Source organism: Jaculus jaculus, chromosome 1 (genome assembly GCF_020740685.1).
Source record: "Jaculus jaculus isolate mJacJac1 chromosome 1, mJacJac1.mat.Y.cur, whole genome shotgun sequence".
Taxonomy (NCBI): Eukaryota; Metazoa; Chordata; class Mammalia; order Rodentia; family Dipodidae; genus Jaculus; species Jaculus jaculus.
Genome location: NC_059102.1, coordinates 262,269,976 through 262,287,724, shown reverse-complemented (window position 1 = coordinate 262,287,724; position 17,749 = coordinate 262,269,976).

The following is a 17,749-nucleotide window of genomic DNA, read 5'->3' as shown; positions in this document are numbered from 1 at the left end:
AGAGGCCTTAGCATGCCCATTCTCTCTCTCTCTATGCCTCATTCTTTCTCTGTCTGTCTGTCCCTCTCAAATAAAGAAATAAAAATAAACAAAAAAAATTTTAATTAAAAGATGGGGATGGAGAAATGGCTTAGCAGTTAAGGTGCTTGCCTGCAAAGCCTAAGGACGTAGGTTCAATTCTCCAGGTCCCTCATAAGCCAGATGCACATGGTGGTGCATGCGTCTGGAGTCCATTTGCAATGGCTAGATGACCTGGAGTGCCCATTCTCTCCCTCCTTCTCTCCCTTCCACCTCCTCCCTGTCTCAAATAAATAAAATAAATCTTTAAAAAAAATTAAAAGATGGATTTAGCTATGCACACTGTAACCTGCAGGGGATGGAGTACAGGGGCAGAAATTTGCTGGAGCTCACTGACCCAAAAAGTAATAAAATAACAAAAACAGCAACTCTGGGTTGAGTGAGGAACTCTATCTCAAGGAAACAGGTGGATGAGCAAAAAGAGGAGGATACTTTTTTCTCTCCTCTGGCCTCTACACATTTGCACACAGGGCACATACATGCCAAAAACAGAAATAACTGCTGGTTAAGCCCCACATGAACAAATCTTGAATGCATGTTGCTAAGTGAAAGATGCTTAGACTCAAAAGTCTCCATGTGGTACAGTTCCATTTATAGTACATTCTGGAAAAGGCTAAGCTAGAGGAATGGAAAATATATCAGCAGTTGTAGGCTTGGGGAGAAGAGCAATTTACACAAAGGACCACACAAGGGAATCTTCAGGAAAATGGAGCTATTCTGTATGGCATATGATGGTAAATACACAACTATATACATCTGTCAAAATACAAAGAACTGTATATGATGATAAAGGTGGACGTTTTTATGGTTTTTCAAGGTAGGGTCTCACTCTAGCTCAGGCTGACCTGGAATTCACTATGTAGTCTCAGGCTGGCCACAAACTCTTGACGAGCCTCTTACCTCTGCTTCCCAAAGTGCTGGAATTAAAGGTATGCACTACCACACCCAGTTCAGACTTTTGGTTATGTGAATTTAAAAAAATTAACCAGGGGCTGAAGAGATGGCTTAGAGGTTAAGGCGGTTGCTTATGAAGCCTAAGGACCCAGGTTCAATTCTCCAGTTTACCACATAAGCCAGATGCACAAGGTGACACATGCATCTAGAGTTCATTTGTAATGGCAGGAGGTCCTGGCATGCCCATTCTCTCTTTAGCTGCCTCTTTCTTTCTATCTCTCTCTCTCAAAAAAAAATTTTTTTTAATTAGCCAGGCATGGTGGCCCATGCCTTTAATCCCAGCACTCTGGAAACCTAGGTAGGAGGAGTACTGTGAGCTGAAGGCCAGCCTGAGAGTACATACAGAATTCCAGGTAATCCTATGCTATAGCAAGACCCTACCTCAAAAACAACCCCCCCCCCAAAAAAAAAAAATTAACCAGACTTGGGTGGCTAAATCAGGAGGTTTTACTGCAGGCTTCAGGCCCGCCTGGACTACACAGAGAGGGCCTCCAGGTAGAGAGAATAAGACCTTGCCTTGAAAAAAAAAACATAAACAGGTTGTGAGGGGAACACAGAGCAGAACAATTGAATTTAATTGTGTGACAAATGTGTGACACGGCCTCAGGAGGAGTGTGGGGGAAAGACAATGTTGGCTATGTAAGGACTCAAAGAGCTCTGTACAAATATTGCAGTAGAGTTGCCAAATTGTCTCATAGATTGGCAATTCTAAAACTAAATAAATTACAGTAGATAAGGAGGAGTAGTTTTTCTTTAATTTTTTATTTTACTAAACCAAGTCACATCAAACCATTTTCATTCAAGTATATAGTACTTTGAGTATCACCTCCCATTCCCCACGATCCTCCCCTTCCTCATCTCTCTTTATGGCCCGTTACTCCCCTTCATCCCCCTAAACAGTTTCATTTCTACTTTCATATCATCTGTATGCATATGATTTGCACTATCTACATAAAATGTAGTGCCCACAACTGAAAACATGCAGCATTTTTTTTCTTTTCTTTTTTAAATTTATTTATTTATTTATTTGAGAGCGACAGACACAGAGAGAAAGACAGATAGAGGGAGAGAGAGAGAATGGGCGCGCCAGGGCTTCCAGCCTCTGCAAATGAACTCCAGACGCGTGCGCCCCCTTGTGCATCTGGCTAATGTGGGACCTGGGGAACCAAGCCTCGAACCTGGGTCCTTAGGCTTCACAGGCAAGCGCTTAACCGCTAAACCATCTCTCCAGCCCAGCATTTGTTTTTCTGAGTTGACTTAATTCACTTAATGTGAGCATTTCTAATTGCATCCATTTTCCTGCAAATGATATAATTTCATGTTTTCTTTATGGCTAAAAGTATCCCATTGTGAATATACGCTGCTTTTTTATTCGTCCATTCCTCTGCTGATAGACCTCTAGACTGGTTCCATAACCTAACTGTTGTGAGTGTTGCTACAAAAAATGATACGCAAGCATCTCTGTGATTATGTCCACTTGGATTCTTTCTATTTATTTATTTAAGAGAGAGAGAGAGAACAGGTGCACCAGGGCCTCCAGCCACTACAAACGAACTCCAGACACATATACCACCTTGTCTATCTGTCTTACCTGGATACTGGGGAATCAAGCCTAGGTCTTTAGGCTTTGCAGGCAAGTGTCTTAACCACTGAGCCCTCTCTCCAGTCCCACTTGGATTCTTTTGAGGTAAATACTCTGGAGTGGTATAGTTGGTCATACTGTAAGTCTATTTTTGTGGATTTTTTTTGGGTGGAGAGGATTCTTCCTATTGATTAACATAGTGACTAGGTAGTTTACATTCTCACCAGTAGTGTGGAAGAGTTCCCTTTTGTCCACATGCTCCCCAGCATTTGTTATTTTTCTATTTTTTTCTTTTTTTTATTAACAACTTCCATGATTATACACAATATCCCATGGTAATGCCCCCCCACTTCCCCTTTGAAACTCCATTCTCCATCATATCCCCTCCTCCTGTCAATCAGTCTCTATTTTATTTTGATGTCATCATCTTTTCCTCCTATTATGATGGTCTTGAGTAGGTAGTGTCAGACTTGTTATTTTTCTTAATCGGTGCTATCTGTCTGGGACGAGATTGAATCTCAATATAGTAATGTAGTTTAAATTTGCATTTCTCTGATGGCTAGGGAAGCCAAACAACTTTTCATGTTTATTAGTCACTTGTACACTTCATCTTTTCTTTTTGTATTTTTTTTTTTTTCCTGAGATAGGGTCTCACTCTAGCCCAGGCTGACCTGGAATTCACTATGTAGTCTCAGGGTGGCCTCAAACTCATGACAATCATCCTATCTCTCCCTCCCAAGTGCTGGGATTAAAGGTGTGCGCCACCACATCTGGCTTGTACTTCATCTTTTGAGGACTGACTCTTTGTTTCATTAGCCCAGTGAATGAATGAATAAATGAATAAATAAAGTGTATGAAGACCTAGAAGTGACGATGTTCTAGGATCAACAAGCACACGTAGCACGCAGATCTATCGTTCTTTGTTTCTTTCTGTCTTTCTTTCAGTGTATGTGTAGAACATATACAGTATGCGTGTGTAAGTGTGTTTGCAGATGCACATGACCACGTATGTGTGTGCAGAGGTCAAAAGAGGACATCTTCCTCCTTATTTCCCCAAGACAGTCTGTCACTGAACTGGAAGCTCGCCATTTTCCCACTAGATGTGCTTCCTAGAAAACTTCAGAGAGCCTCCTGTCTCCGCCTGACCTCAGCACCAAGGTCAGTGGTGTCCGCAGCCCTGTCCGGCTTTTTCCACGGGTGCTGAGGATGGAACTCAGGGGCACGCTGTGCAGCAAGAGCTCTTCCCTCTGAGCCACCTTCCCAGCCCCTCACATCTTGGTTCTAAATGCCCTTCTCCAATGAAAGGAATCAAAACTCCTTGGGAGCTGGGCATGGTGGCACACGCCTTTAATCCCAGCACTTGGGAGGCAGAGGTAAGAGGACCACTGTGAGTTCAAGGCCACCCTGAGACTTCATAGTGAATTCCAGGTCAGCGGGGGCTAGAGTGAGACCCTACCTCGAAAAAACAAAAACAAAAACAAAAAAAAACTCCTTGGGGAAATAGCTAGGATTTTTTTTTTTTTTTGGTTTAAAAAATATATTTGTATTAGTCTTAGCAGTTAAGGCATTTGTCTGCAAGGTCAAAGGACCCAGGTTTGATTCCCCAGTACCCACATAAAGTCAGATGCACAAGGTGGTACATGCATCTGGAATTCGTTTTCAGGGGCTAGAGGCCTTGGCACTCCCATTCTTTCTATCTGCCTCTTTCTCCCCACCCCCACCATAAATAAATGAAAATAATCTTTTTTGTTGCTGTTGTTTGGCTAGTTTTTCAAGGTAAGGTCTCACTCTAGCTCAGGCTGACTGGGAATTCACCATATAGTCTCAGGGTAGCCTCAAACTCATAGCGATCCTCCTATCTCTGTCTCCCAAGTGCTGGGATTAAAGACGTGTACCACCATGCCTGGCTAAAACTTTTTTTAAAATTAATTAATTAATTTGACAGAGAAAGAGGGAGAGGGAGGATGGGCACACCAGGGCCTCCAGCCATTGCAAATGAACTCCAGGCGCATGCGCCCCCTTGTGCATCTAGCTAACGTGGGTCCTGGGGAATCAAACCTGGTTCCTTTGGCTTTGCAGGTAAACGCCTTAACTGCTAAACCATCCCTCCATCCCAGAACTTTTTAAATGTTGAAAAAAGATTTGTGTTTATTTGTGAGGGGAGAAAGAGAGAAAGAAAGGGCACACTAGTGCTCTTGATGCTGCAAGACTCCAGATGCAGGCATCATTTTGTGCATCTTGCTTTACATGGGTACTGGGGAATTCAATCTGGGATGCCAGGCTTTGCAAACAAGCACCTTTTAACCTCTGAGATATCTCCCCAGCCCTGTTTTTATGAAATTTATTTGCATGCTGTAGAGGCATACTAGGGTCTTTAACCATCACAAACAAATGCCCATCAACTTTACATGAGTGGTTGGGGAATTGAACCAAGCCAGCAGGCTTCATAAGCAAAGCAAACGCCTTTAACTGCTGAGCCATCTCCCCAGCCCCTTGTTTTGTTTTTGAGGCAGAGTTTAGCCCAGACTGACCTATTACCCACTATGTAGCTCAAGCTGGTCTTAAACTCATAGCAATCCTCCTACCTCAGACTGCCTGAGTGCTGGGATTATGGGTATAAACCACCACACCCAGCTAGATGTGGCTAGTTCTAAAGCTGGGCAGAGAAAATGCATGATGAGCTTGTGTATCTTGTAAAGAAGGGTATGGGGGGAGAATGTTCAAAGGAGCCAGCTGAAAGTTCCCAAAGCTAAAAGCTGAAACAACTTGAGGAATAAAAAAAATAGACACTGATTAATAATCCATAGAACAGGGCTGGAGAGATGACTTAGAGGTTAAGTGCTTGCCTGTGAAGCCTAAGGACCCTGGTTCGAGGCTCGATTCCCCAAGTCCCACGTTAGCCAGATGCACAAGGGGGCACATGCTGAAAAATGCTAAAATTAGTAACACTTTAAGGAGAAACAAAATAGCTGCACAACCTCAGAATCTCCCTCAAAAATATTATTATTACAATGGTTTTAAAAACATGTCTTCCAGAGCTAGAGAGATGGCTTAGCAGTTAAGGTGCTTGCCTGTAAAACCTAAGGACCCAGGTTCGATTCCCCAGTGCCCACGTAAGCCAGATGCACAAGGTAGCACATGCGTCTGGAGTTTGTTTGCAGTAGCTGGAGACCCTGGCACGCCCATTCATATTCATTCTTTCTCTCTCTCTTTCTTTCTCTTTCTCTCTCTCTCTCTGCCTCTTTCTCAAATAAATAAATAAAAAGATTTTAATACATGTCTGCCAACTTTTCTGTGTGTATGTTTGTTATGTGTGGTGTGTGTGGCACATGCCCAAACATGTAGCTGTACACTTGTGGAGGACAAAGAAAAACATTTAAAGTCCTCCCGGTCACTCATCAGCATGTTTCCATGAGATGAAGTCTCTCACTGCACCAGGAGCTACTGTTTCTGATCAGACTGACTGATCAGCAAGCCCACGCAATTCTCACTGAACCCAGACCTGCTGCTTTCAGTCAGACTGGCTGACCAGGAAGCTCCAGCAATTCTCTGGTCTCCACACCCCATAAAGACTGAATTGAACGTAGGGCAAGTCAGGCCCTTCCTGGCCAGCATAATTAGGTAACAAGTGCTCTTACCTACTGAGACATCTCCCCAGCCCAACCACCAAGTTGTATATACTTGCCCTGGGGCTTAATTCATCTCCCCTTTAGTGTAGACTGCATTTCTTGGATTTTTAAATTTTTCTTATTTTTTTGGTTTTTTGAGGTAGGGTCTTGCTCTAGCCCAGTCTGACCTGGAATTCATTATGTTGTCTCAGGGTGGCCTTGAACTCAACGGCAATCCTCCTACCTCTGCCTCTCGAGTCCTGGGATTAAAGGTGTGCTCCACCACGCCCAGTTTCTTGGCTTTTTTAATGAAAAGAATATAGAGGGCTGGAGGGATGGCTTAGCCATTAAGGCATTTGCCTGCAAAGCCAAAGGACCCTGGTTCAATTCCCCAGGACCCACATTAGCCAGATGCACAAGGAGGCACATGCGTCTGAAGTTCATTTGCAGTGGCTAGAGGCCCTGACATGTCCATTCTCTCTTTCTCTCTCCCTCCCTCCCTCTTTCTCTGTTAAATAAATAAATAAAAATAAAAAACAAAGAAAGGGAAAAACAGTAACTGAGTTTTGGGGGTGGGGATGTTTTCTTCTGTTTGTTTTGGTTTTGGTTTTTTTGAGGTAGGGTTTCATTCTAGCCCAGGCTGACCTGGAATTCATTAGGTAGTCTTAGGGAGGCCTTGAACTCAAGGCAGTCCTCCTACCTTTGCCTCCCAAGTGCTGGGATTAAAGGTGTGCAACACCATACCTAGGCTTTGTTTTGTTTTTCGAGGTAGGGTCTCGCTGTAGCCCAGGCTGACCTGGAATTCACTATGTAGTCTTAGGTGGCCTCAAATTCACAGCGATCCTCTACCTCTGCCTCCTGAGTGCTGGGATTAAAGGCATGTGCTATCACACTCAGGTAACAGTAAGTTTACAATGAAAAAAACTTAGCAAATACCAACTTAACCAAGAGATTAAGGTCACCCAACTGGTCAGTTACTAAGTCATGATGCTGTCATGTGCCCCCTTACACGACCAAGAATTCCACCCAAAAATCCCTGGCCCAAGTCTTAACAGAACAATCAAAATTGAATGTCATCTGACCAAAATGTTTTAAAATGTCAAGGACAGGAAGGCTAAGGAAAGATGAAGAAATTGTCACAGGTTGTAAGAGACTAAGGAGACATGACTAAATGCAACATGATGCCTTGAGTTGGGTCCGGAAACAGAAAAACAAAGACTGTTGGGAAAACTGATGAAACTCACAAATGCCAATTTTCTTAAACTTTTTAGAGAGAGAAAGGCAGATAGAGTGAAAGAGAAAGAGAAAGGGAATGGGCGTACCAGGGCCTCTACTCACTGCAAATGAACTCCAGATGTATGTGCCAACTTGTGCATCTGGTATACATAGGTCCTGGGGAATTGAACCTGGGTCCTTTGGCTTTGCAGGCAAACATCTTAACCATTAAGCCATCTCTTCACTGGTCTTGTGTAGGTAGTGTCCGACACTGTGAGGTCATGAATATCCAGCCTATTTTGTGTCTGGAAGAATGCACTGTAAGCAGCCCTACCCTTCCTTTGACCTTGCATTCTTTCTGCCACCCACCTCTTCTGCAATGGACCCTGAGCCTTGGAAGGTGTGATAGAGATGTCTCAGTGCTAAATACTCCACTGTCACTTCTCAGCACTATGATAACTTGAGTCATCCCAGTAGTCACTGCCATCTGAAAAGAGAAACCTTATTCTCTAACCAAAAGTGAGAATAGAGTTAAGGTATTAAATAATTTTAAAAGTGCTTACAGGGCAGTTTGGTGGTCATTATATGTCCATTTAGCCAAACAGCAGCAGGTATTATTCCCCTGGGGCTCATGACCTCCCCTGACATAGGCTTTAGACTAGGTTTTCAGTGCCAGGCATGTATTCCCTCCCGTGGAGTAGGTCGCCAGTACAATTAGAGAACAGTTGGTTTCTCCAATAACAGATATACCACTATTATACCAGTTGGCAGCACATTTGGCCTGGCTGGCCACTCCTAAAGTTTGCAGTGTCCACTGCTGTTTACCACTGTTGATGACTTCTCTCTCCCTTAGGGCTACATGCAGTGTATTTTTTTTTAATTTTTTTTGTTTTATTTATTTATTTGAGAGTGACAGACACAGAGAGAAAGACAGAGGGAGAGAGAGAGAATGGGCGCACCAGGGCTTCCAGCCTCTGCAAACGAACTCCAGACACGTGCGCCCCCTTGTGCATCTGGCTAACGTGGGACCTGGGGAACCGAGCCTTGAACCGGGGTCCTTAGACTTCACAGGCAAGCGCTTAACCGCTAAGCCATCTCTCCAGCCCAGTGTATTTTTTTTTTTTTCCAGCTTTCTGTCATCTGGTCAACATGAATGTTTCCAGCTCTGCTCCAGCTTGACTTCTCAGTGACCTGCAGCCCAACCATGTGGAGTCTTCTTCAACAATAGGGTCTTACTTACCATCTAGTTCTGATGGGCAACCAAGCACCTTGGCAATGGCCTGTAATGTTTTGGGGGTATCAGGGACCTCCAAGAACAAAAACATAATTTTAAAGCCTAGACATAAGTGGAAATGAAGACATCTGGGGTCATTGCACTTAATTAAATGCACGCCATTTTGTCTCTTTTTTGTTTGTTTGCTTGCTTGTTTTTCCAGTCTAGCCCATGCTGACCTGGGACTCACTCTGTAGCTTCAGGCTGCCCTCAAACTCACAGAGATCCTCTTACCTCTGCCTCCCAAGTGTTGGGATTAAAGGCATATGCCACCATGCCCTGCCATTTTATATTTTTGTTCCTCCTATAAAATGGACATTGTAATGTGATTATTCCGAGTTCTTGTTTGTTTTCTGTTTTGTTTCCTTTTTTGTTATTGCTATTGTTTTGGTTTAGCTTGGTGTTTTGAGACAGGGTCTCATGTAGCGCAGGATGACCTTGAATTCTCTACGTAGTCGAAGACACCTTGAGTGCCCCTGCCTCCAGCTCCAGGGGGCTGGGATTACAGACCCCATCACCATTACTCTATCTAGTGCAGGGATGGAACCCAGGGCTTTGTGTACTCGAGGTAAGCGCTCAACCAATTGAGCTATAACCTCAGTCCTGTATTTTATTTTTTGTTTTTCTTTTTCCTTTTGTTTTTAAACATTTTATTTATTTACTTGAGAGACAGATAGAGAAAGAGAATGGGCACACCAGGGCCTCCAGCCACTGCAAACAAACTCCAGATGCAAGTGCCACCTTGTGCATCGCCTTTATGTGGGTACTGGGGAATTGAACCTGGGTCCTTTGGCCTTGCTGGCAGGTGCCTTAGCCACTAAGCCATCTCTCCAGCCCTTGTTTTGGTTTTTTGAGACAGGGTCTTCCTATATAGCCCTGGATAGCCTGGAACTCATTATGTAGACAGTTGAATTTGTAGCAGTCCTCTTGCTCTGGTCTCCTGAGGGCTGGAACCATGGTTGGGTTTTCTTTGTCTTATTAACATATATGCCCAATTTCCTCGCATCAATCTACACTTCCTTTGCCTGCTGAAAATGTCTTCAAGTCCTTTGTGGTTAGGTTTTGTTTTGTGTATTTTTTGGTTTGTTTTTAATGGGAGAAGGACATTGAGACTGGTTTTACTATGCAGCTCAGGCTGGCCTTGAATTCATCATCCTCCTGCCTCAGTCTCCTCAGTGCTGAGCTTACAAGCTTCTGCCACCACATCTAGCTTAAGTCCTGGCTCTTAGTACAAGACCTGGGGGGAAAAAGCAGCAACTAATCATCAGTGGCTGATGATGTGGTTCAGTGCCCTTCTGCCCTGCACTACTGAGTGACGTTTATTCCTGTGGTTCAGATCTGAAGCTGAGTTTCTAAGGTATAAAATACCCATATTCTGAAGTTAGATCACCTCCAGTAAGGGATTCACCAGCCAACTTACCAGGGGGTGAAGAATCTAGTCTCCCCCCAAACTGTTTCTCACTACATCAAGTCCCTGCTCCACTACCGAGAGGTGGTGAGCAAGGCTAGTTTAGAAGAAAAGGGTAGGCCAGGCATGGTGGCTCACGTCTTTAATCCCAACGTTGGGGAGGCAGAGGTAGGAGGGTCTTCATGAGTTCGAGGCCACCCTGAGAATACATAGTGAATCCCAGGCTAGAATGAGACCCTAACTCAAGAAACAAAAAAAGAAAAGAGAAAGGTTTTCAGCCTATACTGCCCCATCCGTGGGATATGGTTGCCAACTCTCTGTAGCCCAGAGAAAGAAGAAAGGAGACAGTACTGCCAGGACCCAGGGAAATGGTTGTGAAGCAGCTGGCCACCATCTCCACACCAGACAGGGCAAGGGTAGAGCTGTGAGCAGGGGAGGTCAACTGGTCATGGGCCACCTTATTGATAACGGTCAACAAGTAACAAAGCCTTTAGGATGACTGTGAGATGCAGAGCATGTGAGGAGGCTTTGCAAACATCTGGATGGAACAGCAACAATTACTGTAGAAGACAGTAACTTTATTACTGGGCTGATTTCTTCAGAGTTCTTAGATTTACATTCTACAAGCATTAAAAATAACTATTTGGCTGGGCGTGGTGGCACACACCTTTAATCCCAGCACTTGGGAGGCAGAGGTAGGAGGATCGTCGTGAGTTCAAGGCCACCTTGAGACTACATAGTGAATTCCAGGTCAGCCTGGGCCAGAGTCAGACCCTACTTTGAAAAAAAAAAATAGTGGTGTATGCATCTTGAATTCATTTGCAATGGCTGGAGGTCCTGGCATGCCAATTCTCTCTCTCTCTCTCTCCTTGTAGATAAATAATATTTTTTGAGGCAAGCCCAAAGACAGCCTTTTTTATGTGAAAGAACAAGAGAAAGAGAGACAGAGAGTGAGAGAGAGAGAGAACTGGTGCACCAGGGCCTCCAGCCACTGAAATCAAACTCCAGACACATGTGCCCCTTGTGTGCATGTGAGACCCTGTGCACTCGCATCACTGTGTGTCTGGCTCACATGGGACCTAGAGAGTCAAACATGAGTCCTTAGGCTAAAACAAAAACAAAAAAAGAGAGAGAGAAGACGAGCTGGAGAAATGGCTCAGAGATTAAGATGCTTACCTACAAAGTCTAAAGACCTGGGTTTAATTGCCCAGTGCCCATATAAAGCCAGATGTGCAGGGCTGGAGAGATGGCTTAGCGGTTAAGCGCTTGCCTGTGAAGCCTAAGGACCCTGGTTCGAGGCTCGATTCCCCAGGACCCACGTTAGCCAGATGCACAAGGGGGCACATGCATCTGGAGTTCGTTTGCAGTGGCTGGAAGCCCTGACATGTGCCCATTCTCTGTCTCACTCTCTGCCTCTTTCTCTCTCTCTGTTGCTCTCAAATAAATGAAAATAAAACAAATTTAAAAAAAAAAAAAGCCAGATGTGCAAAGTGGCGCATGCACCTGGAGTTCATTTGCAGTGGCCAGAGGCCCTGGCCATACCCATTCAGTCATTCTCCCTGCCTGCATCCTTCTTTCTCTCTCAAATAAATAAATAATTTTTTTTTTTAAAAAAGGGCTGGGTGTGGTGGTGTGCACACCTTCAATCCCAGCACTTGGGAGGCAGAGGTAGGAGGATCACCATGAGTTTGAGGCCAGCCTGAGACTACATAGTTAATTCCAGGTCAGCCTGGACCAGAGTGAGACCCTACCTCAATCCCCTTCCCCCCAAAAAAAAGAGAAAAAGAAAGATTTAGGCCAGTCATGGTGGCACATGCTGTTAAGCCCAGAACTTGCGGGAGCAGAGGTAGGAGGATTACCATGAGTTTGAGGTCTCCCTGAGACTACATAATGAATCCCAGGTCACTCTGGGATAGAATGAAAAAAAATAGAGAGAGAGAGAGAGAGAGAGAGAGAGAGAAAGGAAGGAAGGAAGAAAGTAAGTTATCATGAGCTAGATAAATTACTTAGTGGTTAAGATGCTTGCCTGCAAAGCCTAAGGACCTGAGTTCGATTCCCTAGTACCCATGTAACTAATATCAGATGTACAAGGTGGCACATGCAGCTGAAGTTCCATTGCAAATGGCTAGAGGCCCTGGCATGCCCATTCTCTCCCTACCTGTCTCTTTTTCTCCCTCTCTTTTTTACTCTCTCTCTCAAATAAATAAATAAATAAAATATTTTAAAAAATAAGGCTGGACTGGAGAGATGGCTTAGAGATTAAGGCGCTTTCCTGAGAAGTGTAAGGACCCAGGTTTGGCTCCGCAGAACTCACATAAGCCAGATATACAAGGTGATGCATGCACACAAGATTGCACATGTGCACAAGATGGCACCAGTGTCTGGAGTTCAATTGCAGCGGCTAGGGTCCCTGGTACACCAATTACCTCTCTCTCTCAAAAATAAAATAAATAAACAAAAACAATAAAGCTAGACTGCTGGGCGTGGTGGCGCACGCAGGAGGATTGCTGCGAGTTCAAGGCCCCCCTGAGACTACATAGTGAATTCCAGGTCAGCCTGGGCTAGAGTGAGGCCCTACCTCGAAAAATTAAAAAATAATAATAATACAGTTATCACTCAGTAGGAAAAAGAAGTGCAACCTACTAGTGGTGGTGGGGGAATGGAATGTGAAAGGAATGGGATGATCCCTCTGTGCAACGCAGATGGTTACTGTGGCCTAAGGAATGGGATGATCCCTCTATGCAGTGTACCATGACCTTCCTGTTTCTCTTTGTTTCTAACTATCTTTGTAATTACATAGCATAGAATGTTCCTGGCCTCAGTTCCGCCTATGTGACCTGTGTAATCCTGTGACTTCCTGTAATAGCCGCCCCCCTCTTATTTAACAGTATGTAATTTTATGGTTTAACTCCCAATCCTGGTTTTTTCTAATTTTTTTTGTTTAATTTTACTTATTTATTTGAGAGAGAGAATGGGTGTGCCAGGGCCTCCAGCCAGTGCAAACAAACTCCAGATGCGTGCGCCCCCTTGTACATCTGGTTAACGTGGAAATCGAGCCTCAAACCGGGGTCCTTAGGCTTCACGGGCAAGCGCTTAACCGCTAAGCCATCTCTCCAGCCCCCGATCCTGTTTTCACTATAAACATCATGTGGTTATTTCCAATAAAAGCTGACACTCCCAACACATAAGGACTAAAACTTTGCCTCACAATCCGTGAGTCAATGGTCTTACTTGTGCAATGCCAGACCCCATAACAGTGAGCAGACAGAGCCTGGAAAATGCTAACTAACTCATAGCTATACCCAGTGAATTAGGTAGCTTATATTATAATTATATCTGTAAGGATCAAGAGTGACCAAGGACCACAGAGACTACTTTGAGGCAAAGATAGAAGTTTTTATTGGGGGGGGGGGTATGAGCTGTCAGGACTGACTCAAGAGCAGAGCAGTCAGTTTGGGATTACAGATAGTGGGTTATATCAGTTGGGGGAAAGATGAGGAAGGGGGAAGTAAAAAACCAAAGATTTTAGGGGAGATATAAAATATCCAGAGTGTGACACCAGACCAGTAACCAGGTGACTTTGGATATAAGGGGGGTGGAAACCTAGACCTGGGGGCATTGTTAAGCAAGGAAAAGGATAATGGCTGGGTGGTCCCTTGAAGAATGTGGATGACCCACTCCCTGGTATGTCTTTGGTGACTCCATTTTGGGGAAGCCCATCTTGACCTAACAATATCCATTCTCCAAAACTGATCCATCTCCCAACCCCAGTGTGATTCTTTTTGTTTGTTTGTTTTGTTTCTGTTGTGTTTTTTTTCAAGGTAGGGGTCTCACTCTGTAGTCTCAGGCTGGCCTTGAACTCAAGATGATCCTCCTACCCTCTGCCTCCAGAGTGCTGGGATTAAAGGTGTGCGCCACCAATGCTCTGCTTCCCAGTGTGGTGTGATTCTTTAAGTAGTTAGAGAGGATGAATCACTTCAACTTGTATTTACTGTCTTCTCACTCTGAACAGTACAAAGATATGCGAAGCCCCTCCTTGCCTCTGAAGACCAGTCTTGTAGCAGTGAGCAGAAGACAAGGCTCACTGTTCCACTGGCATCTGTCCTCCCCATTTCCTTAGTATCATGGGGACAGCCTCGCCATTTCCAGCTTTTTCCTATGGGCTGAGGGACTGTACTAACCTGCAAATGCTTCTAGAAACTCTAGGTCAGTAAGCCAGTGGCCGACTCCCCTGAAGTTAATGAAGAATAGAAAAACCTACCTCTTTTGCCTTAACCAACCATTCTCTTCAGCATTACTGACTCCAGACTGGACAGGTAGACATCTGTTTCTTCCCTGAAGTGCTAAGATTATTTCAGAAGAATACCACATTGGCTCGCCTAAGGAGGAAGTGGCTAATGAAGAGGTGGGATTGGCTTCCGGCTTAAGTGGTGGCACTGCGACCATGGTTCTTGAAGTCTGGTAGGTGAGAGGAGATTAGGAGGTAGGATTATATTTTTCTTATTTATTTGCAAGAGACAGAACGAATGGGCATGTCATGGCATCTTTCCATTGCAAACTCCAGATGCATGTGCCACTCTGTACATCTGGCTGTACATGAGTACTGGGGATTTGAACCAGGCCCTACAGGCTTTGCAAGCAAGTGCCTTCAGCCACTGAGCCATCTCCCCAGCCCCAACTTTATTCTTTTCATATATATGTGTGTGTGTGTGTATACATATATATATATACATATATACATACATATATATATATATATATATATATATATATATAACTTTTTTGAGGCAGGGTCTTTGTGGTGGTTTGAATGTTATGTCCCCAATAGACTCAGATGTTTTATTAAAAGCTTGTAGCTTGGATTTCCGGCCACTTGGTTGGAAGAGGTGTGTTTGGAGTTGGATCTGATTCCAGCCTAGAGGTAGGCAGGGAGGTGTTTGAGCTGTCTGGACCCCTGCTGCTTATTGCAGTTGGTGAGTGCTGGCTGCTGGTCTCTCTCTGCTTGGATCTGAAAAGGGGCCAATCTCTTCTGCCATTATGGAACTTCCCCCTGGGTCTATAAGCCTGAAATAAATCCCTTTCCTCCCTAAACTGTGTTTGGCAGTTCATCTCAGCAACGCGGAGCTGACTACAATAGCCTTCTATGCAGCTCTGGCGGGCCTGGAACTTGGAGCAATCCTCCTGCTGCTGTCTTCAGGGTGCTGGGGTTACAGGGGCTGGTCCAGGAAGCGGTGGGAGGAACCTCTGTGTCCTAACCCCTCAAGCAGCGAGCAACCGGCCTGAGTTGAGGCTGGCCCCGGGGACGGGGAGTGGGGGGGGGGGGGGGCTTCAGGCCCAGGCCATGCCATGTAGCACTCCTTCCTTTCCAGCTCTGTCAACATGCTTTAACTCTGGGGCCCAGGTTGGCCAGTCAAGGGACATGTTGGGGAGGGCAACGACCCCGTCCTGAACTCCCGCCCGCCTCTCACCTGACCATGCTTTTCAGAACCACCTTCTGATTGAAGGCACCTCTCCCCACCCCCTACCTTAGCACGCACCCCACGTCCCACTGCCTCCTCCTCCCATACAGCCTCCCAGGCATGCGCCGACCCTCTCACTCTGCCACTGTTCTCTTGGGCACTCTTGTCCGCACCCTGGTGTGCGCACCCCACTTCCGTCCCCTCCTTCCTTCTCAGTCTCCTCCTTTCTCTCCATCCCCCCCTCCCCCCACACACACACAGTTACAGTAAAATCTTCTTTTAAATTGTGTGAGAACCCGTGGTGGCGTACGTTTTTAATCCCAGCACTCGGGAGGCAGAGGTAGGAGGATCGCCATGAGTTCGAGGCCACCCTGAGACTCCATAGTGAATTCCAGGTCAGCCTGAGCTAGAGTGAGACCCTACCTCGAAAAAACAAAAAATTAATTAATTAATTAATTTAATTTAATAAAACTGTGTGAGCGAGGTAAGGAGAGAGAATGGGAGCACCAGGGCCGCCTGCTGCTGCAAATGAATTCTGGGCACATGTGCCACTGTGCATCTGGGTTTACATGGGTATTGTGGGATTGAACCCTGGCATTCAGTCTTTGCAAGCAAGTGCCTTTTAAAAATTATTTGTTTATTTAACAATAAAGACTTAAACCTGGGGGGATGAGGCGGAAAGAATACAACAAGGCAGGACTTTAGCCTCATCCTCCTATCTCAGATGGTCTCCAGAACAGGAAGCCGAGGCCCTTCACAGGAGAGGAATTTCCAGTACAGGGCCAGCTTCTGAGGCGCGCCCCCCAGTAGGTGCACAGGGCCCAACATTTGGTTTAATGTCCTGCTGTCACCTCCTTGAAATTCTTTGTTATTGGTTTTTTTTTTGTTTGTTTGTTTTGCTTTGTTTTGAGGCAGGCTCTACTATGCCCAGGTTGGCCTCAAAAATCACTGAGTAACTAAGCATGACCCTGAACTCCTGATCCTAATCTTAATTGGCCTAGCATGCCCTGTACTAAAACTCTTGACTTGGAAAGAAATTCTTATCGTCAAACGAATTTTGTGAATGTACTGGGACAAAGGGGAACTCAGGAAGGAAGAGGGTACACACAATATGCTTTTCCACTCTTTCTTTCTTTCTTTCTTTCTTTTTTTGCTTTTTGTTTTTTCTAGGTTGGGTTTCACTCTGGCCCAGGCTGACCTGAAAATCACTATATAGTCTCAGGGTAGCCTTGAATTCACAATGATCCTCCTACCTCTGCCTGCTGAATGATGGGATTAAAGCGTGTGCCACCATGCCTGGCCTTCCACCTCTTTTTTAAAAAAATATTTTTTATTTGTTTATTTGCAAGGAGGGAGGGAAGGGAAAGAGAGAATGGGCATATCAGGGCCTCCAGCCCCTGTAAACGAACTCCAGACACATGTGCCACCTTGTGTATCTGGCTTACATGGGTCCTGGGGAATTGAACCTGGATCCTCTGGCTTCACAGGCAAGTGCCTTAAACTGCTCAGCAGTCTCTTCAGCCTTTTTCCACCTCTTGTTGCCTCCCCATCACATAAAGCGTTTGCAGGGAAACATAACTGGAGGACTCAGGTGGGCCCATGGAAGCTCAGCATGATAGAAAATAAACACAAGGTAAGCATGGTGTGTCTACAGCTGAGAAATCAGGGGCCCTGACAGTCCGCAGAGGCTGTGCGTACAGTTCTAAATAGAATTTACAGCCATGCATGGTGGTGCACACCTTTAATCCCAGCACCCAGGAAGCCAAGGTAGGAGGATCACTGTGAGTTCAAGACTACCCTGAGATTACATAGTGAATTCCAGGTCAGCCTTGGCTACAGTCAGACCCTACCTCAGAAAACAACAACAATAAAAAAAAATTTAAAACCTACAATTTGCTTTGAACACGCAAAGATGGCTCTGGTGTCCTAAAAAGACACACAACCAGGAGAACTTACCATATAATTTATTTGGTTTACTCCCCTACATTGCTAGTTAGCTACTTAGGCCAAACCAATGTTGGATAAAGCTGACTGGTTGGTTGGTTGGTTTGTTGGTTTTATGAGGTAGGGTCTCACTGTAGCCCAGGCTGACCTGGAATTCACTATGGAGTCTCAGGGTGGCCTGGAACTCACGGCGATCCTCCCACCTCTGCCCCCCGAGTGCTGGGGTTG